The following is a 14,213-nucleotide window of genomic DNA, read 5'->3' as shown; positions in this document are numbered from 1 at the left end:
ACAATCACTCTTCTCTCTTCTTCCTCTTTCCCAATCCTCCCATCATGGAACATGAAGGGTAATGGAGACACCACACTTGGACCATAAAATCACAGTCCCTAAGTGGCTTTCAGAGGAAGTAATAATGTCACTAAAGAAAATAATGATAAGAAAAACATGGATTTGATGGGGTGTATAGAGAGGAGATTCATGTTGAAGGTGATACAATTGTGAAAAAATTGAGGGACTGATTTACAAGGCATCTAAAGGCTGAAAAGATACCATAGATACAGAAAAATCTCTGAATTTATTGATACCAAAAAAACAGTGACAGGACATTAACAACACCAACTTATATGCTTACTCTTTTATGACAGTCATCCATCCACCAATTAAAATCCTCATCTAACCACTTACCTGGAGGAGAATAGTAAGGAACAAGCTTTCACTAACAATATTTAACATGGACCACATTAATGTGCATTAAATATCCAAAAGAGCCTGTCAACATCAGTATGTATATCTGATTCAGACAATATAGCAAGACAATAAGCTGCTGTATCTGAAATACGTATATCCCTCATAGAAAGCTGAATTTTGGGATAAAAATTGAAAAGAAGGATAGTGGATTGAATTGTATATGATTGCTTAAATGTCATCATCCATTAGACTGTGAAAACAAGAATTGTTTTTTGTTTGGTTAATTTGCCTTTTTTTTTTTAAACAATTTCAGCACTTCCATATGTCTCCAGAATGTTTGCCACTCCAACCTCATTACAGAGCTCTTCATTTGTCATGCAATTATAGAAGAAAATTCTACATATTTCCATCTTTTTGTTGGATGATTACAAGCTTCCATGTTTCAGCAGGATATTATCAAAGATTACTTAATTGTTTTGAGCAGAGGTCAGTGGGGCAACTTAAAGAAAGAAATTATTAGGAATCTTAGCATTTTACTATTATCTGTAAAGGTTGAAAAAGTGTAAAATTCAGTTGGATTACTTGAAACAAATCGGGACAAAGAGAATGGTATACACAAGTGGCATTTTTGATCATTTTCATCATTCTGTGCATTTACATAATAACAAGTATATAAGAATATAACAATGTTGCTATTGTATTAGTGGAAAAGTAGCTGGACCAGACCAAGCATAAACAGAGAAAATATATTCTGGAGACAATACAGTTTTGAGGGCATTAAGGCTCTCAAATTTAAGGCTAAAGATGAGTGAAAGAATAATTGGAGAAAAATATGGATATTTTATTACTAAAAAAGATTAAGAAGATATTGGTAACAGCTGACACCTCTTGAAAAAAATCTTTATTAATATTAAGTGAAAGTTTACAGACCTGCAGGGAGCATCATTGATGAAAATATGTGAATATCGAAGGTAGATTTTCTTAAGTGACTTTCTACAACAGAATATGTATTTACAAGCACACAGTTGACTAGAAGAAAATATCCCAGTGTTTAAATAGTTTTTGTAGACAAAAAAAACTATAAAATCAGGTAGAGAAAATGCTAACTTAAAAGGTTCTTATCCAACAAGGAACCCTGATGCAAGTGTTAAAATTGCACAAGATTCTTTGACAGATGCTGAAATAAGAATAAAATTGAAAATCCTCTTATAAGCTCATTTATGTTAGCCAAATCTGAGATATAAAGGCATAGACCTGTACTTTACAGTTGACATTGTGCTATGGTGATAGAACTTTGGGTTTTGGAAGACCTTTTTTTAAAACTGGTCTCTGACATTTATAACCTGGGTGACCAAAGCTAAGTCATTTAGCCTCCTTGGGTCTTGGTTTCTCTATCTGTAAAATAGGTCTAATATTTCTATTTTCGATTTTATAACAGTGTGAAGCTTAATGGACATAATATGAATAGCTAGCATTTCTATAGTGCCTTAAAGTTTGCAAAGCACTTTGCATATGTTATTTAATTTGATCCTCACAACTATCCTGGGAAGTAGATACCACTTTATTGAGAAGGGAATTGAGGTCAAGAAAGGACACATGAGTTGCCAAAAGTCACATAACTGCTAATGTCAAAATCAGGATTTGAACTCATAGTCTTTTTGACACTAAGATGCCTGGCACTCTTATCTATTGTAGCACCTATCTGTAGAATAAAGTACAGAGACTCATTCTTACCTAAGGAAGTTGGTACCATCACCCAGGACTCCAGCACAGAGTAAAATGACAAAGGGATTCTCTAGAGGTAGTAAGGTCATCCAGATGCTCTTCTTTAGATGTCGATTGCTCTGAAACATGGCAAACTCTCCTAGCTGAGATCCATAATGATTTAAAATAGTTTGGACTAATTTTCCACAGGGGAAAAACAAAGTAGATGAAAAATGTCTATTATACAGACCTGTTCAGATATGAGCAATTTGTACTTACTGTTAGGTTCCGATCTATGAGGCAAATTTATATTTTTAAAAATTAGCCTTAGTTGTTCAACTAGCATTGTCTACTTTTTGTCAAGCATTGCATGTGATAGTGTAGTGATTAAATGGCTCATGCTTATGCCTCTAGTTAGAAAGTAAAATTTTCTAACAGGCTGAAGGGTTGAGATCCTAGCTCTATGCTAGGAGGGATTACTCTCTTTTGTGTAACTCTCACACCTGTCCTATGACCTCATGCCACAAACAAAGGGACACCAGATAATTTAAGGACAGAATAAACCACAAGAATTTATGAAAAATAAGATCAAGTGCATCAAATGTATTCTTTAAGAGAATTTTAAAAAATTAAGCAGAAGTAAAGGGTGGGGAAGGAAAATTAAGGACTATTCCTCCTGTCTGTTTTTTTTTCCCTATCAAGATTCTATCTAAGCAAGCATCCTTGCAGAAAACAGAGTCACATACTTCTCTATTTGTCTATTTAGGGGATAGCTCTCATGGTCTTAAAGAAGGAAATCGCTGATATCAATGATCCCTTCTGCCCCAGTCTTATTGCTCCAAAGGATGCCTATCAACTCTCCTTTTCCCTCAACACCCTCAAAATTCCCGTACATGTGAAAAAAATCCTTGCCCTCCAGGCCTCGTCTTGTAATAACTTCTTCTCTTCCCAAGCTGAATCTTCATGGACAGCTAAAGTTTTCCAATGGTTGTTACATAATGAAGCTAGATAAATATGCCATGAACCTGATTCATCAGTACATAAATTTTGGACAGATATTGCAAATGGATGGTAAAACTGGCACAGAGTTAAATAGGATGAAGAAAGCAGAAGGAATTACCTATGAGGATTTGTGGTCTTTCAATGTTTCTCCCTGAGATAAATAACAACAATAAAAATCCATCTTTTTGACATTAATTTTCTTGTTGTATTGATACCTGGCATTCAAATCAAGGAATATTATAATCTATCTGATAAATCAAAAACCAGGTTGCCTAAGAAGCATGGATAGCATGTGAACATGTAGCAGTATACTACCCATAACAAACTGAATGCAAAAAGTGAAAGAAAAAATATTATACAAGAGATATATGATGGAAAAAGCAGATAGCACAAAGTAAGGGATAATGGATAGAAAACCCATGTATTATAATGATGAACAGACCAAGAGGAAGGCATTTAGTACATTAGGTGGATTCCCCAACAGAGTATATACAGGATAACATCAGCAAGAATTGCAAAAATAAAAAGGCATGAAATTAAGACAGCTTTAAGGTACCACTATGTTGGCTCTCAGATTGGCTGACAGGAAAAGATAATGATGAATGTTGCAGGGGGTAGGGGAAAAACTGGGATATTAATACATTGTTTATGGAGTTGTGAACTGATTCAACCATTCTGGAAAGCAATTTGGAACTATGACCAAAATGTGCATACCATTTGATCCAGCAGTGTCTCTACTGGCTCTGCATCCCAAAGAGATCATAAAAGAGGGAAAGGGACCCACATGTGCAAAAATGTTTGTAGTGGCCCTTTTGTAGTCGCAAAAAACTGGAAATGAGTGGATGCCTATCAACTGGAGAAAGACTGAATAAGTTATGGAATATAAATGTTATGGAATACTATTGTTCATAAGAAATGATCAGCAGCATGATTTCAGAAAGGCCTGGAAAGACTTACATGAACTGATGCTAAGTCAAATGAATAGAACCAAGAGAACATTGTACATAGCAGCAACAGCAAGATTATATGATGATCAATTCTGATGGACTTGGCTCTTTTCAACAGTGAGGTAATTCAGGCCATTTCCAATGGTCTTGTGATAAAGAGAGCCATCTACACCCAGAGAGAGGACTGTTGGGACTGAGCATGGATCACACATAATATTTTCACTTCTTTTGTTATTGTTCACTTACATTTTGTTTTCTTTCTCATTTTTTCCTTTTTGATCTGATTTTTCTTGTGCAGCATGATAATTTGGAAATATATATAGAAGAATTGTACATGTTTAACATATATTAGATAACTTGTCATCTAGGGGAGTGAGTGGAGGGAAGGAAGGGAAAGAATTTGGAACACAAGGTTTTACAAGGGTGAATGTTGAAAAGTATGCCTATGTTTGGAAAATAAAAAGCTTTTGCCATCTAGAAGAGAGGGTGGAAGGAAGAAGGGGAAAATTTGGAACACAAGCCTATGCAAAGGTCAATGTTGAAAAATTATCCATGCATATGTTTTGAAAATAAAAATCTCTAATAAAAAAAACAAAAAAATTCCATATAAGAAATTTGGGAGAGGGAGCAAAGGGATGTTACGGATGATATTAAGAAAATTGCTGGACACTACCCCATAGCAGATACTATAAACATTCACTCATTCACACATTTTTTGAGTTATTATGAACATAACACACTGCTGACTAATGGAGATTGCCTTTAAGGAATTTATTTGGAGAAATAGAAAACATCTTTAAGTCATGTTTTAACATGGTTTATTAAAAGCATTCCTAAGTATCTTATAAGTGTCCCCCATTTCAGCATAACTAGAGCTGATTCTCGGCAGTCAGAAAACTTAAAAATCAACTGTCAGTAGCCACACATTTACAAATTTAACATATGACTTGAAACTTTCTAATGTTGACATGTCAGATAGTCTACTTCTTAGTAGATAAAGGGTTTTTGAACTCTTAGTAACAACCTGTTGTGAATATGGTTTTCCAGTAAATTCCCTATTGAGATATTTATGGCATCATTGAATAAGAACTTCAGAGCTAGAGGGGATTACAATCCAGTTCAATATATACTCTCACTCCTTCCAAAAAATAAAATAAGAGCCATTATATACATATATATCTCTGACAAGAGTCCATCCTAAAAATCTCCATTTAGTAAATACCCATTACTTTCTGAGATAACTCATTCCGATTTGTGGATAGATCTAATTGTTAGGAAATTCTTCCTTATATTAAGTCTAAATTTGCTTATTTATATCTTTGACTCATTGCTCCCATTTCTGCTACATGGAGTTAAAGGGAACAAATTGAATCCCTCTTCCACATAATAGTTTTTCATATGATTAAGAGAATCACAAAATTTTTGAATTGTAAGGAACTCAGCAACCATCCTTTACAACCCAGGCCCCCAAAATAACCCCTATTATGACACAGCCAATAAGTGACTCTTTTTGAAGACTTTCAAATATCATGCCAAAGTTCAATACATTTTCAGAGTTATCTAATTGTTAGGCAAGGTAGGGGGCACAGTGGATAAAGTGCCAGGCCTTAGAATCAGGAAGATTCATCTTCCTGAGATGCAGTCAGGCCTCAGACACTTACTAGTGGGAACCCAAGACAAGTCATTCTGTTTGCTTCAACTCCTTCATCTATAAAATGAGCTAGAGAATGAAATGGCAAACCACTCCATCATTTTTGAAAAAAATAAAAAACAAACAAATCCAACAATCAAATGGGGTCACAAAATTTTAAAAACAACTTTAAAATGATTGAACAACAATTGCCAGGAAGTTATTCCTAATATAAAATCTAAATTTGGCTCTTTTCAACTTTCAGCCATTGCTACCAATTCTGTCCTTTGGGGCCAAACAACAAAACTAATCTTTTCTCTCTACGATAGGCCTTCAAATACTTGAAGACAACGATCATATCCCCCCCAAGTCTTCTTTTTTCAATGCTAAGTGTTCTCAATTCTTTCAAATGCTCCTTATATGATATGAACTAAGGTCTTTCGTTATTCTAGTAGTCCTCTTCTAGACATTCTTTAGTTTATCAATAACCCCACTTAAACTGAGATATCTAGAACTCCAAAAAAGTTTTGTCAGTCAAATGAATATTATTCTCCATCTTTTCTAGGCAGAGAACAAATGAAATATTGCTATCTTATTCCTGGAAGCCATACCTTACTGTTCAAGATTGTGGCAACTTATTTGGCTACGCTATTGAAATGTTGACTTATGTTAAGATAGAAGTTCATCAAATATCCCAGGTCTTTTTGAGATAGATTATTGTCTCTTCATCCCCTATGCTACATTTGTGATATTGATTTTTTGAACCCAATATAAGACATTAACTTTACAGTCACTGAATTTATCTTACTAGATTCAGCGCTGTTCTCTACCCTGACAAGATCTTTTTTGGATGCTTACTTGGTTATCCATTGAATTAGCTATCTCTCCCAGCTCTGTGTCATCTATAAATATCACAAGCATGTCATTTATACCATTATTCAAGTCAGTCAAAAATAATTATCATATTCTTTGCCACACTTCTGACTTCTCAGTCTTCCCCTCTCCAAGGTAAACAGCCCCATGTCCTTCAATCAATCCTTTCACAGCAGAAACTAAGCTACTTCATTTAACATTAAAATTAAGAACTGGGTCTAAATTACATACATATTTACAAAAATGTGTATTATGACTAAAGTTTAAAAATAAAATAAGGAGTGGCCATAATGATATCAGAAAAAGTTGATTTCAATTCAAAAAGCATTAAAATATTCAGGTCAAAGGTATAATATCATAGTGAAGGGTATACTATATACTGAATATTTATTAATCATTCATCATAAAGTTCCCTTTGTCTAGATGCTCTTCATTTTATCAATGCCCTTCCTAAACTTTCTTTACAAAGATGAGATAATTAATTCCTAAGAGAAAGTACGAAAAATTGGTCATGAGGCTGAAAACAGATGATGCATTTTCAATACATGTCAAATGCCTTAGCTAAAGTTGATTTAAAAAATCTATGCATCCTGTTAGTGATTGTTAGTTCTGGAACATTGAATCTAACTTAATTATATTTTCTTCCCCTGTGAACCCTATATGCCCTCTTCTTCAATTCATAACATAAAACACCTTATTTGCATGATTACAATTGTATCTTTCTACATTTTATATCTTTTCTCTATGGAGCTATTAAATCTGCTAGGGTGGCAAAATTGTACTGCATTTTCCACAATTTGCACTTATTTCACATAAATGCTTGGTAAATGTCCCTATATTTGGTTTTGAAATTTGTCTTCAAGTTCTCTAAAATGGCAAAGTAAAAATTGGCAAAAGGGTTGGTTCTGCTCTGATACTTTCAATAACATAAAAATATCCCACTCATGGCTGAAAAGAGATGAGAGAAAAGTGCAGGATTGAGGTGAAGGGAGAGGGTGATGTAGACTTTTAGTTGGAAGTATTTAGAAATAGTAAAATGAGGGAGCAGAGGACATAGCCATTATCTACCTGCTTTTATAAATCACGCCAAGTTATTGCTGCATGTAGAACTATAGACCATGACATCTGCCACTAATTTCATAGGAGGCAACAACTGGGCAATCTACCTCAACTATTTCCAGACTTTAATAAGCCGGCATCCAGCTGTCAGCCAAGCCCCCAATGCAAGGAACCAATCTCTAAGTCAACAGAGAATGCTTCCACTTGTCTTTTCATTTCCCAACAGCCAGAAAGCCAGTATGCTACTATTATTATCCCTATTGCCATAAATACAACCTCCAATCAAAGGAATTCCCCTGTTCCCCCAAAGGCTCAATCTCTAACTGAGCAGAAAGAATCAACATTACTCCCTTATGTCAACATATGCCATATAGCATATAATAGGGTGGACAATAGCCCCTCCCTCTCTGAAAGCTATAGATAGATTGCAGTGCATAGACAAAGTGCAGTGGATAAAGCACCAAGTCTGAAGGATAGGCAACTCACTTAACTTGTTTTCCATAGTTCTTCATCCACAAAATGAGCTGGAGAAGGAAATGGCAAACCAATCCAGTATTGGGGCCAAGAAAACTCCTAATGGGGTTACAAAGAGTTGGAAATAACAGAAACAACTGAACAACAACAAGCTGAAGCAAACAAAGGTTAAGTGTGTTGCCCAGGATCACACATCTAATAAGTGTCAGATTTGAACTCAGATTTTCCTGACTTCTGATCCAGTCCTCTATATACTTTGCCACCTAGCTGCCTCTGGAAGGAGCCATCTGGAAGATGTTAACTATTATCTTTAGTTCCAAGAGCATTTCAGTTGAACTTCCTGCCTAGAATTCTTCCAAATCTTTTCCAACAACTACTACTATCACTCTGAAAGAAAAGAGGGACTAATAACCAAATAAACAATAAAATCCAGAGCAACTACACAGTCTCTCTACTTCTGCCTCATCCTGAAAGAGGAATAAAATTAATAAAGTAGAAAAAAGTGATAAGGGAGAAATTAATAAAGCATCCAGAGACAGGTCAATAATAGTAACATAAAAAGTAGACTTTCAGTATTCCACAGCCTGACTTAGAAAGAAAAACAATAATAAACTGATAAATAAATTTGATATAAAATATAACTGATAGAACAGATAATGAGCAAGTTAAAGGAAACTTGGACAATAAAAAAGTTCTGCAATATAAAAGATGCTGGGAATAAAACAACATTAGAAATTTTGAAATGTCCCTAGAATAGTTTCAAGAATTATTTTTTATTTTTGAAATAAAGGATTATGGGGCAGTTAGGTGGAGCAGTGGATAGAGCACCAGCCTTGAAGTCAGAAGGACCTGAGTTCAAATCTGATCTCAGATACTTTACTTCCTAGCTGTGTGACCCTGGGGGCAAGTTACTTAACCCCAATTGCCTCAGCAAAAAAAAAAAAATTAAAAATAAAAAAATAAAGTATTATAAAAACCAGTGAATGCTTTTGAGAAAGACTTTCAGCTCACATGAAAAAGCACAGAAAATTCTAACAATTAGCAAAAACCAAAGTTAACAGAGAGGAAATAAAAACATCAATTCACAGCAAATGGTAAACACAGTAGAACATAGATTATTAGACAAAGAAAATTAATTTTAAAAAGCATTTAATGGATATGAAGCTAAAATAATAGACTGAAAAACAGAGGAAGAAGTTTGAGTATTAGGTTAATCAGCATTTCATAACATATTAAAAGAGAAAAGAGAGACTATATCTGAGGTATTAGAAAAAATTTCTCAGTGTAGACAACTCTACTAACTCTAAAGTTGAAAAAAAAATATTCATAGAGAATTCATACATAGAGAAAAACTAAATACAAGTCTTCTAAGCATAAAGTATTTAATTTCAAATTTTTAAAGACAAAGAAAGTTTCCTCCAAGCTTTGAGAAACTAAAAAAAAAAAACTGTTAAAACTATCAATTAAAATATCAATTTTTTAAAAAAGCAAAAACATAGGAATGATGATTAAGACCAACAGAAATATTTATGATATAGGATTAGATCCCAAATTAATATATCCTTTAAACTTAAGCATATAACTTGAAAGTAGAAAGGTGTATTTCAAAAAATCAAGACCACCCCAAAATTGGGGCAGCTAGTTAGTGTAGTGAATAGAACATCAATCCTGAAGTCAGGAGGACCTGAGTTTAAATCTGGCCTTAGTCATTTAACACTTCCTGGTTGTGTGACCCTGAGCAAGTCACTTAACCCCAATTGACTCAGCAAAAAAAAAAAAAAAAAAATTCACCCCAAAATAATTCATCAATGAGGCAAAGCAACAAGCAAAAAGAAAGCCAGTTCTTACCCTCAACAAATTTGCATTATAACAAGAAAAGACAACACATGAAAGAAAGCTAAAAAGCAGTAGGCTAACAGTGGGCTAAAGAAAAGAGTCAGAAGGATACATGGTTTTGAAGTCTGGAAAGTCAGAAGCAGAGCCAGGAGGGGTATAAATAAAGGACAATTGGCCTAGATCTCAATCCAAAATGGAGGCCTTTGGAAAAACTCAATGGAAGAAGCAGGCCAACAAGGCACAGGGATGTATATTCAGGAGGTGAAGGAAGTTCCAGAATAAGATGGCAGTTGAGATATACTGGCAAAGTCCAAAAAGTCAGAAGCAGAGTCAGAAGGGGAAAAAACCCAAACTATAAAAAAGATTCCTATAAGTAATAGGGCAGGAATTCTAGATCCACTGAAAACTAAATACTTGCAAAAAAAAAAAAAAACATAATTTAATTCTGTTGCTACCTATTGTTGAGCTCATAATGTAAATGTAAACTTCCGCAACTCTTAAAATCAAATTATGAGATTTGAGTTTAAAGTATATTTTATGATTAGCAAAAAGGAAAAACATTTAAAACAAGTTCATATTTGTAATTAAGTTGGCATTTAAAGCAAATAACAAGAGAATGATATGAATCATCCAAAAAATTACAAACTATTGGAAATCATATGAGATAGTTCTTTAAATTATTAATTATAAGAAAATACAACTCAAAATAACCCTGAGGATTTACTGCACACCAAGAAAATTGGCAAACATAACAAAAATATGAGAATATGCATATTACAGGGGTAGTAGGACATCAAGCCCACTAATGCACTGCTAGTAGAAATGTGAATTAGTATGACCATTCTAGAAAGCAGTTTAGAACTGAGGGAGAAAAAAAGTGATTCAAACGTGTGTATCCTTTTATCAAATGAGATAATATTTGTTTTTTAGAAAGTGCTTAGCACAGTGCCTGGCAAATAATAGGTGCTACATAAATGCTTATTCCCTTCCCTTTCTCCCTCTCCCTTTGAACCTTATCTAGAGATTTCACTCCAAAGCATATTTCCTAAGGAAGTCAGTGGCCAAAAAAAAGAAGAAAAAAGGCCCCATGTGCAACAAAGTATTTATAGTTGTGCTTTTTGTATCAACAAAGAACTGGCAACAAAGTGGATGTCCATAGAGTATAAATGGCTAAAAACTGGGGGTCCATAAATGTAGAAGTATGAACTTATGTAAACTGAACCAGGAAAAAAACTACAATGATTACAACAATGGAAATAAAAAGAATGACGATCAAAACTAAATTCTGTGAAATTATAATGATCAATCTTGGCCACAAGGAATAAATAAAGGAAAATACCCCTAGAACCACCCATCTTTATAAAGATGAGGGGCCATGAATAGTGTGTTTGCTTTTATAACATTAGTCTTTATCAATATGTTAGTTAGTTGCAAATTAAGACAACTCTAAGATACCACTACACACCTGTCAGATTGGCTAAAATGACAGGAAAAAAAATGATTGTTGGAGGGGATGTGGGAAAACTGGGACATTGATACATTGTTGGTGGAGTTGTGAACGAATCCAACCATTCTGGAGAGTAGTTTGGAACTATGCTCAAAAAGTTATCAAACTGTATACCCTTTGATCCAGCAGTGTTACTACTGGGATTATATCCCAAAGAGATTATAAAGAAGGGAAAGGGACCTGTATGTGCACGAATGTTTGTGGCAGCCCTTTTTGTAGTGGCTAGAAACTGGAAACTGAATGGATGTCCATCAGTTGGAGAATGGCTGAATAAATTGTGGTATATGAATATTATGGAATATTACTGTTCTGTAAGAAATGACCAACATGATAATTTCAGAAAGGCCTGGAGAGTTACACGAACTGATGCTGAGTGAAATGAGCAGGACCAGGAGATCATTATATACTTCAACAACAATACTATATGATGACCAGTTCTGATGGACCTGGCCATCCTCAGCAACGAGATCAACCAAATCATTTCCAATGGAGCAGTAATGAACTGAACCAGCTACACCCAGAGAAAGAACTCTGGATGATGACTAAAAACCACTACATTGAACTCCCAATCCCTATATTTATGCCCACCTGCATTTTTGATTTCCTTCACAAGCTAATTGTACAATATTTCAGAGTCTGATTCTTTTTGTACAGCAAAATAACGGTTTGGGTCATGTATACTTATTGTGTATCTAATTTATATTTTAATATATTTAACATCTACTGGTCATCCTGCCATCTGGGGGAAGGGGTGGGGGGTAAGAGGTGAAAAATTGGAACAAGAGGTTTGGCAATTGTTAATGCTGTAAAGTTACCCATGCATATAACCTGTAAATAAAAGGCTATTAAATAAAAAATTTAAAAAAAAAAAGAAATGACCAACATGATAATTTCAGAAAGGCCTGGAGAGTTACACGAACTGATGCTGAGTGAAATGAGCAGGACCAGGAGATCATTATATACTTCAACAACAATACTATATGATGACCAGTTCTGATGGACCTGGCCATCCTCAGCAACGAGATCAACTAAATCATTTCCAATGGAGCAGTAATGAACTGAACCAGCTACACCCAGAGAAAGAACTCTGGATGATGACTAAAAACCATTACATTGAACTCCCAATCCCTATATTTATGCCCACCTGCATTTTTGATTTCCTTCACAAGCTAATTGTACAATATTTCAGAGTCTGATTCTTTTTGTACAGCAAAATAACGGTTTGGTCATGTATACTTATTGTGTATCTAATTTATATTTTAATATATTTAACATCTACTGGTCATCCTGCCATCTGGGGGAAGGGGTGGGGGGTAAGAGGTGAAAAATTGGAACAAGAGGTTTGGCAATTGTTAATGCTGTAAAGTTACCCATGCATATAACCTGTAAATAAAAGGCTATTAAATTTAAATAAATAAATAAATAAAGATATGTTAGTTAGTTTTGCTAAATTCCCCACCCCTTTTAAAATTGTTTATTATAAGAGATGGATCTCTGGGAGGTTGTAAGAGACAAAGACACTGAGAAAAATAGATTATTTATCTCCCTCACACTCCAAATTCAATCATTAGCCAAGTCTTATCAATTCTATTTTCACAAAATCCCTTACATCTGTTGCTTTCTCTTCTGCAATTTTCTTCTTTCTAATTTCATTATTTCCACAGTTTCCAAAATAATTCTAGGGGAGGAGAGCATAAGAAGTGTGAAACCAGGTTGTAAAGAATTTTTAGTAATAAAGGACTTCATATTTTATCTGGAAACAATAGACTAATTAGAGTATTCTGAGGGGAGGGGAAATAACATATCAATCATACACTGAAGAAGGATATGAGCATAGTGAGGCTCATCTGTAAGGGAGATGGACAAAGGTCTGTCCTTATGTAGCTGGAAGAAGAATAGATATCTTTAGTCTCATTTCCCCTAACTTTTCTCTGAGGAAAGCTTTCACTTCTACCAGAGAAGAAGCAGAAAGTTAGGACTAAAATCTACCATTCTGTTCCTCTCAGAGAAAGGGAATACTAAGTTATGAATATATTTACTCCCTTAAAGATTGTTCATCTAGGAGATATGATCAGGTGTCATCTAATAGCTGATCATGTTATCATTTTAGTGAAAAATAAGACCACAAGCTCTATATCTAAGTCTTGACCCTTTTACCATCTAATACCATTTCAACAATGAATACACATAGAAAATAGCAAGGAAACCCTTTTATCCAAATCATAGCAACAAAGAAATCAGAGAAGATATCCATAAGAAACTGACTATACCAAACCACACAGAGTGAAGGTATTGGAGGTAAAATAAGTCAGCTAAGCCAAGAGAAAATGAATCTTAGATCTCACCCAAGGGTAAAATCTCTAATGTCTCAGGAGTAGCAAATTGGACATTGAGAGATGAGGGAAACTGACAGCTCTTCTCATGTCTTCCCAGAGTCTTTTCCTTCAGTAAACTGAAGTGGGTTTGACCTTTTCCATCTTCTCTCTCAAAGTTGGAAGCCAAGAACTACAGAACTTTAAGAAAACTTGAAGCTTGATGAATCTTTGAAGGGGAATTACTGAGAACTGAAGCTTTTTCTTATCAATTTCAAACCCCACACCTCATCCCTCACATAAGGTGATCTTCATTTCCATCAGTAAGGAGAAAATCCCATATTTATGGACTTAAGGACAGAGGTTTACACATACTTCAGGAGGATCACTTCAAGAACTATGTGAAGCATAGATTGGAATAGAGACCAATTAGAAGGCTATTATAATAGACAAGGCAAAAAGTAAGAAGG

At 34.6% G+C, this 14,213-nt stretch overlaps 1 long non-coding RNA gene across 1 annotated transcript in view; it reads left to right on the top strand.

Moving 5' to 3' along the window:
• LOC116421367 overlaps positions 1–3,715 on the top strand; it is a 5,097-nt gene extending 1,382 nt beyond the window's left edge. The window contains exons 2-3 of the long non-coding RNA XR_004231706.1: positions 713–885; positions 2,870–3,715. This is a non-coding gene — a long non-coding RNA (uncharacterized LOC116421367). The remainder of the gene's footprint in view (positions 1–712; positions 886–2,869) is intronic.
• Positions 3,716–14,213: the final 10,498 nt, after the last annotated feature.

This window comes from Sarcophilus harrisii, chromosome 2 (genome assembly GCF_902635505.1).
Source record: "Sarcophilus harrisii chromosome 2, mSarHar1.11, whole genome shotgun sequence".
Classification (NCBI taxonomy): Eukaryota; Metazoa; Chordata; class Mammalia; order Dasyuromorphia; family Dasyuridae; genus Sarcophilus; species Sarcophilus harrisii.
Note: the sequence above shows the minus strand (reverse complement) of the source record. Positions and strands in the feature narration are given on the sequence as shown.